Consider the following 14196-nt stretch of genomic DNA (forward strand, 5'->3'; position numbering starts at 1 on the left):
AAACCCTCGCTAAGACACGCGGATAAACCTTTCTTCCCCTACACTGTGTCTCTCAGGACTGACTGTGCTCATTGCTACATTAAGGTAACAAGCACACAGAACCAGTGAGTTTGCTAAAACCTGACTATCTGGTTCTTAGGCTTTAGAATTGGTTTGTGGGAGGAATGTGGAAGGGTTTGCAGATGCATGTTAGAGAAGCCTGAGAGTGTTGTTAATGCCTTTCTTTATGTATCATTATTCTTGCTTTTTTTTTTATGTGCATCGTTGTTTTGCTTGCGTGTATGTCTGAATGGAGTGTCAGGTCCCTTGGAGCTGGAGTTAAGACAGTTGTGAGCTACCATGTGGTTGCTGGGAATTGAACCCAGGTCCTTTGGAAGAGAAGTCAGCTCTCTTAACCACTAAGCTATCTTTACAGACCCCATTATTAATGTCTTAACTGGACAAGTTCAGAATACCATAATTCTAGTAGATATGTAGACAATAAGGACTGGGCTAATGAGACTTCAGATGGGAAAAGAGTCCCTATTAAAACTGGGAACAGAAGCCATGCTGCATTATGGCAAAGGGCTTGTGTATATTCTGCGTGTGTCCTGAAACTTTGATGGATGTTTCTAGTTCTAAGGCAACGAAGTGAGTGGAGGAACTTTGAGGGCAACTTAGGCTTTGAGTTGTAGCGTGGTCACCACTGGCTGCTTTTAGCCTGGTTTGCAATGAGAATCGGAAATGAACAATCAGAGCAGGACACGAGAGGTTTACAGTTTGGTCAGGAAACGGGAGCAAGCACAGTTAAAGGTACTGACTGAGCAGATGCAGACAAGGTGACAGGAGTTGCTAAAGATAGTGACATGAAACAGACGCAGTGTCGTTTGCACAGGGCCCCGAGGACATTCAGGAAGTGGAGAGACCTCATCTATCCAAGGCTCCGGGATGTGACACTGGAAAGGAGATGAGGTGTCCTGCTGGACACAGGCTTCACAGCAAATGTGTTGTTTGTTTAGTTGGTTGCTTGGTTTGCTCTGCTTTCCCCAGGCTGCAGCTGTGCCCCGAGGCCTGACCACTGCTTTAGATGGTAGCACAACTTGGCGTCATCCAAGTTCTTGGTCCCGTTTTTCAGTCATACAGAATCCAAGAGTTATGGGATTATGGAGGCTGCCACTAAGAGTTTTGAGAAAAGCCTATGACATAAGAAAGTCTGTACCAGGAGTTGACTCCTCACTGAAAGCAAAGAAAATGGAATCAACAGCTCCCAGAAATGGGAAGATGTATGGACTTTTAAAAATGAAAACATGAACCAGGTACGGTGGCCCATACATGTGCTCACCAACTTAGGCTGCATAGTAAGACCCCTTTTTCTTAACACGTACAGAAAAATAAATGAAACTATCTATACATGTAAGTATGCATATGTTTTTGATGAAAATGTGTTCTAGTTCATTAGTAATTGATGAGTTAAAATCATTACAAGTGAAGTTCTTACAGAGGACCTGGGTTTATCTCCCAGCATCCACATCAAGTGACTCACAGTCATTGACAACTCCAGCTCCAGGAGATCTGAGGCTCTCTTTTGGCCATTGTGGGTTCATACACACACACACACACACACACACACACACACACACACACACACACACTGATATGCACATAAATGTCTTTTCATTATTTGTTGGAGATTGGTTGAATCTGAGTGTCCAGATGCTGAAGAACCTTGTTCCCAATTGGTTTTTAGTCTAGCAATAAAGCTAACAGAAGCTATTGGCTGGCCACAGGGATGGGACACTTGGAATTGGCAGGTAGGATGCAGGGACAATCTTGGAGACTGCAGAAGAAGAAGGGGACACGGTAGCAGGAGGAGGTAAAGCCAATCGGCCATGTGAGATTTTGGGTAAGTGGCCATTGACCACATCCCTAATTGGGCCTGGGGTGGCCTGGGGTGTCAGGAGAAAGTTTAGGAGCACCCACCCTTTCTGCATGTTTCATTCGCAGATCCGAGATAGCTCCTGGGTGGCACATGCATGAGACCAGCAGAAGCACAGAGCTGTACAGCCAGAAACTCACCGCAACAATTATTCTAACTAACATCAGCAGAAATAGAAGAGTCATCAGTTGGTAAGTATCTGAGATACTTATAGCAATGTGTTCTATATTAATTAGAATATTATACAGCAGGTGAAATGAACTGCAGGATACATGTATTCACATAGATATATTTGGAAATACTATGAAAAAGATTCCAAAAAGCATGATGTGCAGAGTGGGGTGGGGGGGTCTCAGAAGTATGTCTACAAAGTAGTAATGGGGGGATCAAACCATCCCATAATTGCAGAAAATTGGAACTGAAAAAAATCCTTTAACTCTTCATCTATTTAGCTCCTTTATTTTAGAAGGTAAAAAAATGTTAGTGCTAACTTCCTCTTCCCTCCCTTCCCTTCCTCCCCTTTTTCTCCCTCCCTCCCTTCCTCTCTCCCTGCTTTACCCCCCACCCCCACCCCGCATTCCTCATTCCTCCCACCTGTATACCATTTATTTAGCTAGTAGTTTAGGGTGAGAATATCATAACTATTCTCTGACATGGATTTTGCACAGAACAGTCATCGACTACTTGTGGAGTGGATGGGAACCCCACCCACCTCGGTGCATGTTCCCGCTCACTGTATCCATCCCCTTGCCTCTTGCCCTACAGCTGTGGAGACCAAGGCCTGCACCTTGGAATCTCATTCCTGCCCTTCTTCCCTGGCTACCATGGGCCTGGCTCTTCAGCTCAGGGCCATCTGGGAACGTCTTTCCTTGCCTCTGCTGCCAGAGATAGTGATTCAGTGGGTGGGGGTGGAGAGCGGAATGGGAGCTAGTGGCCGGGTTGTTTTAACATGCCCGTATGACGCTGCCCATGCAAGTGGCTGCAGAGGACATGCAGAACACCGCTTCATTGTCTCACCACCTTTGCTAAACACCTGCCTCGGTTTCTACTGCTCTGAAAAGCCGGGCGAAAGAGGTCCAGCTTACAGCGGGTGAACACGATCCTGCAGAAACCAGGGCAAGGTTCACAACCTGCCCGTGGAAAGAAATACCAGACTAGCTGCCAAATTGAAAGCAGACTACTTATGCAGGTAGAATGGCAGCCGCAGTTTCCACTCTCAGGGATGAGGGTAGCCATGGCAATGCAATGCTTGGGGAAGAAAAAGAGCCACGCCCTTCCCCCCACCTATGATAGACAGGGAGAAAACAGGGCAGAATCCAGCTGAGAAACTTCCTGACTTTTTCCATAATGGTACAGAGACATCTTATCACTCATGTTTGCTGTGTTTTCTAAGCCTGTTTAAAAGGGGACAAAATACTGACCTAAAATTTATCTTCAGACTAGTGAAAAAAACAAAACAACAAACAAAAAAACCAGCACAAATGTTAATATGTCGTTGACATACAGAACGCAGAGCTTGCTAGCAGAACAGACAAAAAACTGGCAAGAAGACTCACAACCAAGCTCTGACACAACATAATTAGTTTACATGTTGTTTCTCTATGTACAAACCATGTTGCACGTCTGTTCACGTGCCACATCTGTGGTGACTTGATTATGAAACGTCCTCCATTGGCTCAAGTGTTTGAACACTTTGTTCCTGGCTGGTAGCCCTGTTTAGTTAGGTTGTAAGCCTTCAGGAGGGTGGGGCCTTGCTGGAGGAAGTGGGCCTCTGTGGGCGTGGCCTGAGGTTATTAACTAGCCTCACTTCCTATTGGCTCTCCGATTCATGAATGTGGATGTACTGTGTGACCCTCTGGCTTCTTGTTTTTGCAGACGTGCCTTCTCTGTCATGCTGCAGTGTATCATTCCCTAAATTGTTTCTTCTCAGGCACTTTGTCCCAGCAGTGAGTGAAGTGACCAGATAATGTGCACAGCTATAAGAAGAGAATCCGCGATGTGCTCTGCATGTCCATTTCTCTGTTACAAGCCATGTGACTTAGGAACCCTTTCAGTTTGATCGTGAGGGATATCTGTTACCTTTGAGGTTTCCAGAGTCTTAGGGGAGGAAAGCGAGGTGGCCTGTGTATCCTTTTTCTACTTCCCGGGAAGCCAGAGCACAGGAACCAATCCAGGATTTGCTAATTTGAATCTAGAATGTTCGTTCCCCAAACCCATGTGCTGATTGATGGCTTGGTCCATCTGGCAACTGGGAAGATGTGGAACTTTTCGAAGGTAGAACCTATTGGAAGTTTAGTCACTGGGGTATGGGCTTGAGGGACATGGTCCCTTCCTCTTTTTCTTTTGATTCCCAGTGGCCAGAGGTGAGTGGCTAACCCTGCCACACATGTCCACCATGGTGAGCTGCTTCAACACAGGATCAAAGGCACAGAGCAGAGTGACGATGGACTGAAACCTCTGGGGCCAGCAAAGTGGACTGCCACACTGACTTGCACATGCGCAGAATGAAAGGAGAAGCACCTCTCCATATATACACACATGCAAGTCCGATCAAGATGGGCCAAAAATCTGGATGTAAGACCTTAACGCAAAGAACTCATGTAAGACCTGAACTCTGACCTGCTACAGAAAATGAGGAAAATACTTTTACATGCAGCTATAGGCAACGGCTTTCAGAAAAGTCCTCCTAACAGCACAGAAAGTAATTGGCAAAAGCCATACATTAAAGGGTTGGATGACAAAGGAAAGAATCAGCAAGCAGAGAGACCATGTATACAATGGGGAGGATCTTTGCCAATTATTTATCAGAAAGGAGCTATCCCCTGGAGTCTATAAAAAGCTCTAACAATTAAACAACCCCCAAACAACTCCAGAATCATTAATTCATTAAATGGACCCATAAGTGGAATGGATGGTCCTCAAAGGGAGAAATACAAATGGTGGGCTGGGGGACAGGTCAATGACTGAGAATGCTAGCCACTCTAGCATGAGAGCCTGAGCCCATGAGGAGTGCTCTGTGTGTCTGCTTATGAACCTGGAAAAATTAAAATATCCTCTCTCCTTCCTGCCACAGTGTAACAGTTAAGTTACTATGTTAAGTGAAATAAGCCATATTCAAAGAAAAAAATCACATTTTCTTTTCTATACAGAATCTTTATCTGTGTGAGTGGCTATCTGTATATGCACACACATGTACATATGTACTATAGAACATGGAAATAGGATGGAGACAGTGAGAGGTGAGGAGTCTAAAACATGGGAGATAAGAAAGGGAATTGGGACTGAGACAGGGCTGGAGATTATGAGGGTTTATTGCTCTTGCAGAGGTTTGCAGCACCATGTGGGAGGCTCATTACCCCCTGAAGCTCTGACTTCAGATTGGGGGAGCTGACTCTGCTGGACTCTGATGCACGATTTCACTGCTCTCATGTGTACACACACACACACACACAAGTACACACACACACACTCACACACATATGCACATGCACACGCATGTACACACACACATAACAATAAATAAATCTTAATAAAAAGAATGCATGCTGTGGTATATGTGGCATGAGAGCAAAGAGGAGATGACCTGAGGGAGGACACAGGTCCTGCGAGAGGGGAGAGGAAAAGGGGAGGGTCAATGCAGACCAAGCACGGTGATGTGTATTGTGAGGACACCATGATGAACCTATAAATTTGTGTAACTTTAAAGGAATGTTTTCATTTGAAAACAAACACACACTCTTTCTTCCTCTCGAGCTGACTACCTCAGACACTGTCATGGCAGCAGAAAGATAGGGAACAGTTTTAAACCTGACTTAGTGAACATGGTGCCCGAAACAGGGCAAGCAGTGGCCCTGTTAAGAGTCTGGCTTGGATGGAATCCTCAGCAGTGGGTGCTGGACAGGGGTGTGGGCTGAGTTTTGGACTCAGGGAGCCCCATGAACTTCTTGGTATCTATTCCCTTCAGTGTCTGTACCCGAATCACCCAAGTGAGAACCCCAAGTGACTCCCGCTGCCCCAGAATAGGAAAAGGTTCACCAGAAAGCAAACTCCGTACTTAGAAGAAAACTTGACGTAACTTTGGAACTGATAAAGTCAGGAACTTCAAAGACTTTTGGAGTGGTCTGGAGACACTGATAGACTGAGGTCCTTCTTACCCCACATCAGCATCTCTAGGTTCAACCAACTGTGGGTTAAAGGTATTCGAAACACAAAATCGCACCTGTCTTAGACATGGACACACTTCCTATCATCAGCCCCAAAAGAGCACAACACAGCCTGTATTTGCTTATCATTATGTTGAGCACTGGAAGCAACTCGGCGCTTACTAAAGTACAAGAGAATACAGCATGGATTTTATGCAAATATATACAGTTGTGTACAGGACTGAGCACCTGTGGGTTTGGGTGTCAGAGTGGTTCCAGGAATTCAGGCTCCATAGACACTGAAGGGCACCTGCACTCCTTAGAAGGAACATAAGCCTCTGACTCAGCACTTCCTGTTCCAGGAGTTCATCTCCAGAAAAGCTCGTTCCCTAGGATGATGCTACATGGTGGCCTTGAGTAAACCTACGTCTTAGCTCTGGATGAAGCTACACGGTAGCCTATGACATATAGAAATGGAGCTAGTCACACCATTCTGAAGCCTGAGAGAGGGAGTGTTAGGGCTGAGGGGTGGGGATCGAGGCTAACATTGAGGAAATGAGGGTCTCAAACCCATATTTGAATGGTTTGAAAGTTGGGAGGGCAGAGACATCGAGCTGAAGGAATGAATTAGCAAGTTTCAGCAAGTGCATAGCCTTTAGAGCCCGGGTTTTAAACTGCAGGAAAAATGAAATGACTAGGGAAGAATGTGGGTTGGTGTGGGTATGGGGAGAGGTGACCCAGTGATGAAGGCTGGTTACAAGTGTTTGCTGGGATAGGAGGAAAAATCATGACACTTATTAAACTGTGGACCAGCAAAAAGACAGACTGGAGGAAAGGGAGTGGGCAGCTGTGTTCCGCCTTACAGATGGGTTTGAGAACATGGAGGTCAGGGATATCCTTGACAAAGGAACTTTAGAAAAATGGAGAAGCCATTGACCAGACACGGAACAGGAGAGCAGACAAAGAGACCGGCAAGCGTGTGCAGGAGATCCGTGGCAGTGTGCTCCAGGCTAGCCCACACTCTGGAGTAGTGTGGGGCTAAGGAAGAGGATTGCAGGGCTGGGACACACGACTCTCTTTTACATGGGAGACTCCACACATTGATATCAATAGTCCTGATATCCATTCATCAGGATAACCATTGACATTGATAACAGTCACCCTGTAGAGAAGATATTGATGGTGGAGTAAAAAGAGACATAAATGGAAGAAGGAAATTCTTCATGTGGCAAATACTTCATGCCTACCCTTTAGCAGGCTTCCTCCTGGGCATACACCCAGAGCATCAATGGCCCTGGCGTAGCTGCCACTCACCTGGGCTGTCATTCTGAGGGATGAGTTTTCGGGGAGCAGAATGCTCATGGTGTGACAAGACAGGTAGAGAGTGAGGGTTTCTGTAGGTGTGCAGACGGGAAGAGAATCCAACTGTCCCTTGATGGCATCTATTTTCTCAACTGTGTGTGAGGCAGGGCACTGACCATCTTCGTGGGGGATGGGAAGGAAAAGTCTGAAAGCTCTGACGGGAAAAGAGATTCATAATGGAAATGCCATGTCCATTGGTGACTTGTGGTCACGAACTTGAAGTGAAGTCACTCACCCAACCATGTGACTTTCTCCTGTGGTGGTCCATTAGCTCAACAGCAGCCAGGAGCACTCTCCCCAAGATCGATGCTCCACCAAAGGCCTGGTAAGCCATGGGCCAAGAGACCAGAGGCTGAATACCCTGAGGCCGTCAGTCAAAATCAGACTCTGCAGCTCTTGAAGTTCCTTACCACAGGCATTTTGTCAGTGAGCAGAAACTGTTGAAACACTTTTGAGTCAGCGTCTTAAATTATGATAAAATTAGCCCTTTACTTTAAAAATTTGACCCTTAAGCGTGAGTGGTCTGTGTGTATATTTGTAGGTATGAGGTACACATGTGTGTGCATACATGTATAGACTAGATGTCAATGTTGGGCGTCTCTATTCTGGCTCTACCCGCCTTGTTTTCTGAGCTAGGGTTTCTTACTAGCCTGGAGCCCACTGATTAGGTTAGTCCGGCTTCAGCAAGTTGCAAGGTTTTACCTGTCTCGATGTCCCTAGTACCTTTAACACAACAAACAAGGGCTGGTGTATGGCTCAGCGGTTAAGAGCACTGACTGCTCTTCCAGAGGTCCTGAGTTCAATTCCCAGCATCCACAGGGAATCCACGGGATCATGCACTCTTCTGGTGTGTCTGAAGACAGCTGCAGTGCACTCATATAAATAAAAATAAATGAGAAAACACACCTTAGTGGAGTCCGAACACCAGTCTTCACGCTTGCAAGGCAAGCGATTTACCTTTACCCTGGTCCCCCCAACACAGTGGTTCGTTGTTGTTTTGGTTTTTGGCAGGCTCTCACTAATTCTGTGAAGTTGGTGACCTTCAATGCTTAAGACTTCAGGAACTGAGAAACAAGGGAGTGAGGGAAGCCACCAGGCAGTTCCCACAGAGGTGGATCTGGTAGTCAGAGTGGGTAAAGACTGCACTGAAGAGAGGGGGAGATGGATTCACCAGAGGCAGTGACATCTCCCATCAGACCTCTTAGAATTGGGCTCTAGAGTACAGGAGAGCTGGGAGGGAGGGGCTATCGATGTGAGGATGCTTGAGATGGGGGGATGATGGTTATAACAGGATTTATCATGGCTCGAGGCTGGAGCTCCTGAGGAAGGAAGCAGGATACAGCACAGTGTGGGCTAAATGGCTTCGGTCTAGGCCTTGGAACTGTAACTCTGACCTTTACCTTGAGAAGTAGTAGTTGCAGATACAGTTAAATGAAAGATCTGGAAATACCAACAGCCTGATAGTCCAGGTGGCCTTTAGTTTGGGTCCTGAATGTTCCTAAAAGTCTTTGTGTTAAAGGCTTCCTCTTGGGCTGGAGAGATGGCTCAGTGGTTAAGAGCACTGACTGTTCTTCCAGAAGTCCTGAGTTCAATTCCCAGCAACCACATGGTGGCTCACAACCATCTGTAATGAGACCTGATGCCTTCTTCTGGTGTGTGTGAAGACAGGTACAGTGTACTTATATATAATAAATAAATCTTTAAAAAAAAAAGCTTTGTCTCCAGCCTATGGTACTATCCAAAGGCGGTCGAAACTTAGGGGGGGTATGGTGGAATGGAGTTAGGTCACTGAGTAGTGTCCTTGAAGGGGATGTGGTATTCCAGTCTCTTTCTCTCTGTCTCTCTCTCTGTGTCTCTCTGTCTCTGTCTCTCTTTGTGTCTCTTATTCTGTGTCTCTCTGTCTTTGTCTCTCTTTGTGTCTCTTATTCTGTGTCTCTCTGTCTCTTTCTCTGTCTCTATTTCTGTGTCTCTCACTCTGTGTCTCTCTGTCTCTGTCTCTCTGTCTCTATGTTTCTGTGTCTCTGTGTCTGTCTCTGTCTCGGTGTCTGTCTGTCTGTCTCTTTCTCTCTGTCTCACCCCAGCTGCCATGGTGTGAACAGGCTTCCTCCATGCACTCCATCAGTGATACACTGCCTTACCACAGGCCCAAAGCATTAGGTTAAGAGAAATGAACGGAAGCCTGTGTTCTTTAGTGTGACTCTCTCACCCTTTACTTTGCCATGGTGACAGAAAACAAGCTGACAGCTTCTAAATTGAAACAGTTCAGAATCTGCCCCCAATCCTTGTCCCCCAACACCTCCAGTCTTTGGAGACACAGTAACACCAATGTATCCTCAGTTGGCCTTGGTCATTGTCCTTCTGTGTCAGCTCCCAACATGATGATATTATAGCATTTTATTGTATATTAAAGCCCTTAGGATAGAACATGAGAGGACAAGGGCCAGGAGAGAAGGTCCCTGAAGAGACAGGTGTTCTTCAGCCACAGGCCGGATAGTGTGGATGAGACAAGGCAGGATTCTCCCCAAATCCCCAGTGGGACTGCACATGTCTCAACTTAAGCCTTCCAGCCTATACAACTGTGAGAGAGCACATTTTTAAGTACTCAATTTGAAGGAAAATTTTAAAGCAGCCCCTAAGGAACTAACTGGCTTCTTTACCTTCATATAGCTGTGAAAATATTGAGAAGAAATGTGTTAGCTAGACCAGCAAGATCAGAACTGTCTTGTTTTTAATACAGGGGCTGACTGATGGGACTCTGGCCAGCCATGCCCTCCACTTTGCTAAAAACCATTAGACTACATTCCTCAAGCTAGCCACCAAGGCCTGTTCTTTTATTTGGCCACTTCCTCCTCCCAAGGCTGACTCCAAGGTCCAGCTATCAAAGCATTGAAGTCCAGCAGTCAAAATCCCCCTTTGGCATGCCCAATCAAAATTAAACTTTTCATCACAACATGGGGTGGGGGTTGCTCCCCTTATACCTTTATAGACTGCCATTTGCCTATGGTTTCTAACTGCTTTTCTCTACCCAGAGGCAGTTCTTTGTCTCAGACTAGTATCCCTTCCCCCTCTCTCTTGTTCTTTTCCCCTTCCCCTTTGTTTTCTGTCTCCTTTCTTTGTCTCTTATTCCTGACCTTTGTCCCTCTGGGGTAAATAAATCTCCTTTGTGCCGAGAACTTGATCTTGGGGTGTCTTGAGTGGACTTTGAGGTCCCTACAAATGACAAACTGTCCGTAAAGGAGGGAGGCTTAGACTGCTGGGCTAGAGTTAGACCTTCAGTAAGCTGGGGGGAGGGGGGAGAGAAGTCCAAGGTAGGCTGAGTGCTAAAGCACGTGTTTATCATGTGCAACAGCCTGGGTTCCATCCCTGGAACCCAAAAATAAGAAAATGAAATAATAAAGCAAGAGGAAATAGAATTTAGAAACAGCAGTTGGGGAGGGTATGGCCAGGCAAGCACACTGTCCTGGGGTAGATCTGTTCCTAGAGTTCTCCTGAGGACCGGGGCACTGGGGCAATGGGGCAGTAGGGCAGTGGGGCAGTGGGGCAGTGGGGCAGAGGGGCAGTGGGGCAGTGGGGCAGTGGGGCAATGGTAGATGGGTATTGTCTAAACATAGGGACAATTGCCTGAAAATTCATGTGGAACTGAGGGGCTGAGGGGCTCTGCACAAGGCCTCACTGTTGCTGGCCTCAGGGGAACCCTCCCACTGACAGCTGAGCAAGCCGTTGGAGACCTGTCACCTGGCACACCTGCTCACAGCGCCTGGAGACTGCTCCAGCATGCAGCTGCCTTTATGGCTCCTGATAGAGTACCTCAGGGCAGAGTTGAAGTGCTGGCACTTGTTTGTCTAGAATAATGCCCAGATTGGATCTCAGGATTTATATTCGTGTATTTTGAACAATATGGGGTTTGCTATATAAATTATGAAACAGCTGTGGGATGGAATGCTGCACAGCCATTACACCTTATATGGTTGAAGAATGTGGGTGAATCTCCCTCAGAGACAGTGTTCGGCTCACTCAGACTTCTATAACAAGGCACCATGGGCTGAAAGATCTCTGAACGACTGAAACTTACTTCTCACAGTTTGGAGAACGGAAGTCCAAGGTAAAGGTGCCTAGTGCATATCCGGTCTCTGGCGAGAGCTGCTTCCTGGTTTAGACAGTCATATGACCTCCTGTGCCCTGCTGTGGCACAACCGAAATACTCCATATCTTTTATAGGTCACCAGTCCTTTTGTGTATGGGGGTAAGGGGATGGGGGAAGAGGTACCCACACCCACAGCTCCCAAAGGTTACAGCGCCACCTTGAGGTTGGTTTAATATGGGTTTAGGGTCACAGGAGCGTCCAGGCAACCGCAGATCACAGAGAACAGCCCAGCTCCCTTTTCAGCTCTGCTTCCCTACAGCTCCCCATCTCCTGCTGGCCTTGAATGCAGATGCTCCTCAGGCCCTGCTCCTGGCCGGATCAGTCTGCCATCCACTACTCCACTGCACCCTGACAGAAAGCCCTAGCTTCCCCCAAGTCTCTTAGGACTGTCTGTCCCTCTCACCTCCTCCCTAGTGCGAGTTTTGGTGACAGGGAAGAGGAGACAAGGTGATGAATTGGACCCTTAGACGTGTGTCTAGGAATTAGCATTTTGGTTAAATTTAGGGTACAGATGTTATTCTCCGAATTCCCTTCCAAGACACTTACACATGATTTGCATGTCACCTCGGTCCCTTTTAGAGAAATCAGTGAGCTCGTTGAATGGGTCAGTACCCAGCCCAGGTATAACTCTCCAGAAAATTCCTGCGGGATTCATAGGACACAGTCGTAACTGATTTATCCAGTGTCTGCAGTTCAGCATTTTCCCAGGGCAAGGCCAAGGTTACGGTCTCACAGAAAGCCCACCACAAACTCCTCAGCTCTCCCTGCTTTACAGCCCGGGGTTCCTCCACAGTTGCTGCTGAGCTCTGCACGGAGAGGGTGGGGACGCATCTCCCAGGCTTCATGAAATGATGTAGGTGCGGACACAGTGCAGCTCATAATTCATGCATGTCACCCAAAAGGTGGTGGCCGGCAATTGAAGCCTTTCCAAGACAAGCCTAGCGCGACTGGTTTTTGGTAACCTAAACTCCTCCCAACGATCACAACTTAAGGCTCAGTTGTCACAATTCATATACATTCCGATCAGTTCTAGAACCTCGATAGAAATTTATATCACATTCCGTATCCTTTAGTGCATTAAGTGAAAGTTCCTCCCTCTTTTGAAAATTAAAACAAAGTGCCTTGCCCCCAATAAACAGCTGATATGGGAATGCATGTAGTATATATAGGAGTCCTTAAAACTAATAAAGATGGTGACAACCCAATGGAAAACAAACAAAGCAAAACACCCCCCTAAGACATAAATAATCAATTCAAAAAAGGGGATCCCTGCAACCCCCATAGTGAGATGTTTCTCCTCACTTGGAAGCAGTGGCATGTAGATGTAAATCATGAGGAGAAGCCATTTATTTCCCACTGTGTAGATTAGGAGGCATTCGGATTCTAAGCCCTGTGATCACGGCTGTGGAGGAGAGCAACCTTCACATCCTGCTCTTCAGGCAGAACTGGGATCTGGTGAGCCACAGGTTAAGGCTGTATTAGGCTGTAAGTGGCAAATCCGCCCTTAGTGAGCCGTGGGTGTGAGTGCACACCCCCGCAGTAATGTAAATAAAGTGAGAGCGACTCAAATGTTCATCAGCAAATAGGGTGATTTCAAGTCAAAATGTGTTTGTGCCGTTTTGCAATGAAAATGAATGGTCATGGGATAGGCTATGCCAGGGTTTCTAAATCCTGGTGTTGGTCTGAGGGCTAATATCCATCTCATTAGACCTGCAGTGTTTTAGAATAACATTAGGACTAAATCTTATTATTTATTTATTTATTTATTTTCGGTTTGGGTTTTAGGCAGGGTCTTGTGTGGTAGACCAGTTGGTCTCTGACTCACTTTGTCGCCAAGGATCGTTGCCATCAAGGGATCCTGATGGGGCTCATTTTCTCTGCCAGCTCAAGAAGTAAACGGCAAGAGAAACAGTTCCAGTTCAACAGGTAGCAGTGGGGAGATCTGAGGTCCTGCAGGAAAATTCAGGCATCAAAGAAAATCTTGTATTGGGGGTGAAGAAATACACAGCAAGACACACACACACACACACACAGTAGAGATGGGGCTGGGGTCTTAAGAGTCTTCAAAGGGGGTCTCCCTCCCCTAGGTTAAGGTTGGTCCTTCAGAACAAGACCAGGAAAGAAGAACCATCCACAACTTTCGTGAACATGTCCACAGGCAGGGGACTAGGGAGGAGAGCCCACCAGTCCTTTGTTTTAAGCTGTTGGGCTTTTGTCTTATGTCAGGAGTGTGAGGAAGAAGTTGGCTATCTTGGAAGTTCACCACCTTTGTTTCCTCATCATGACCCTTCTCTTTATCTCTCTCCCTATGAGGAATCCTAACTTCTAGCCCCTCAGGGAGACATTGAACATCCTATCCTCCTGCCTCTGCCTCCTGAGTTCGGGGATTACAGGCATGCGCTGTGATGATGCCCAGTTTGTGCAGTGCTGGGAGACTGACCCAAGGGCTCTGTGAGTCAGGGAAAGCACTCTGTCACCCGAGCTACCTCTCCAGCCCTGGTTACTTTCCTTAGGCTGTGAGATGGATATATGAGTATAAGCACTCCACACATCCCCTGAGCTGCAATTTTGCAGATGTGTGGGCCTTCTGATTAGCTATTATGCTCCAATAATATGGGCAGGGCTGGACATGA

At 46.7% G+C, this 14196-nt stretch overlaps 1 long non-coding RNA gene across 1 annotated transcript; it reads right to left on the reverse strand.

Moving 5' to 3' along the window:
- Positions 1-11716: 11716 nt before the first annotated feature.
- Positions 11717-12529, reverse strand: LOC134485931 (uncharacterized). Its single transcript, XR_010064344.1, has 2 exons — positions 12308-12529; positions 11717-12205 (listed from the first exon to the last, which is right to left on the reverse strand). It is a non-coding gene; the product is annotated as an uncharacterized LOC134485931 (long non-coding RNA).
- Between the last annotated feature and the right edge of the window lie 1667 nt (positions 12530-14196).

Source organism: Rattus norvegicus, chromosome 2 (genome assembly GCF_036323735.1).
Source record: "Rattus norvegicus strain BN/NHsdMcwi chromosome 2, GRCr8, whole genome shotgun sequence".
Classification (NCBI taxonomy): Eukaryota; Metazoa; Chordata; class Mammalia; order Rodentia; family Muridae; genus Rattus; species Rattus norvegicus.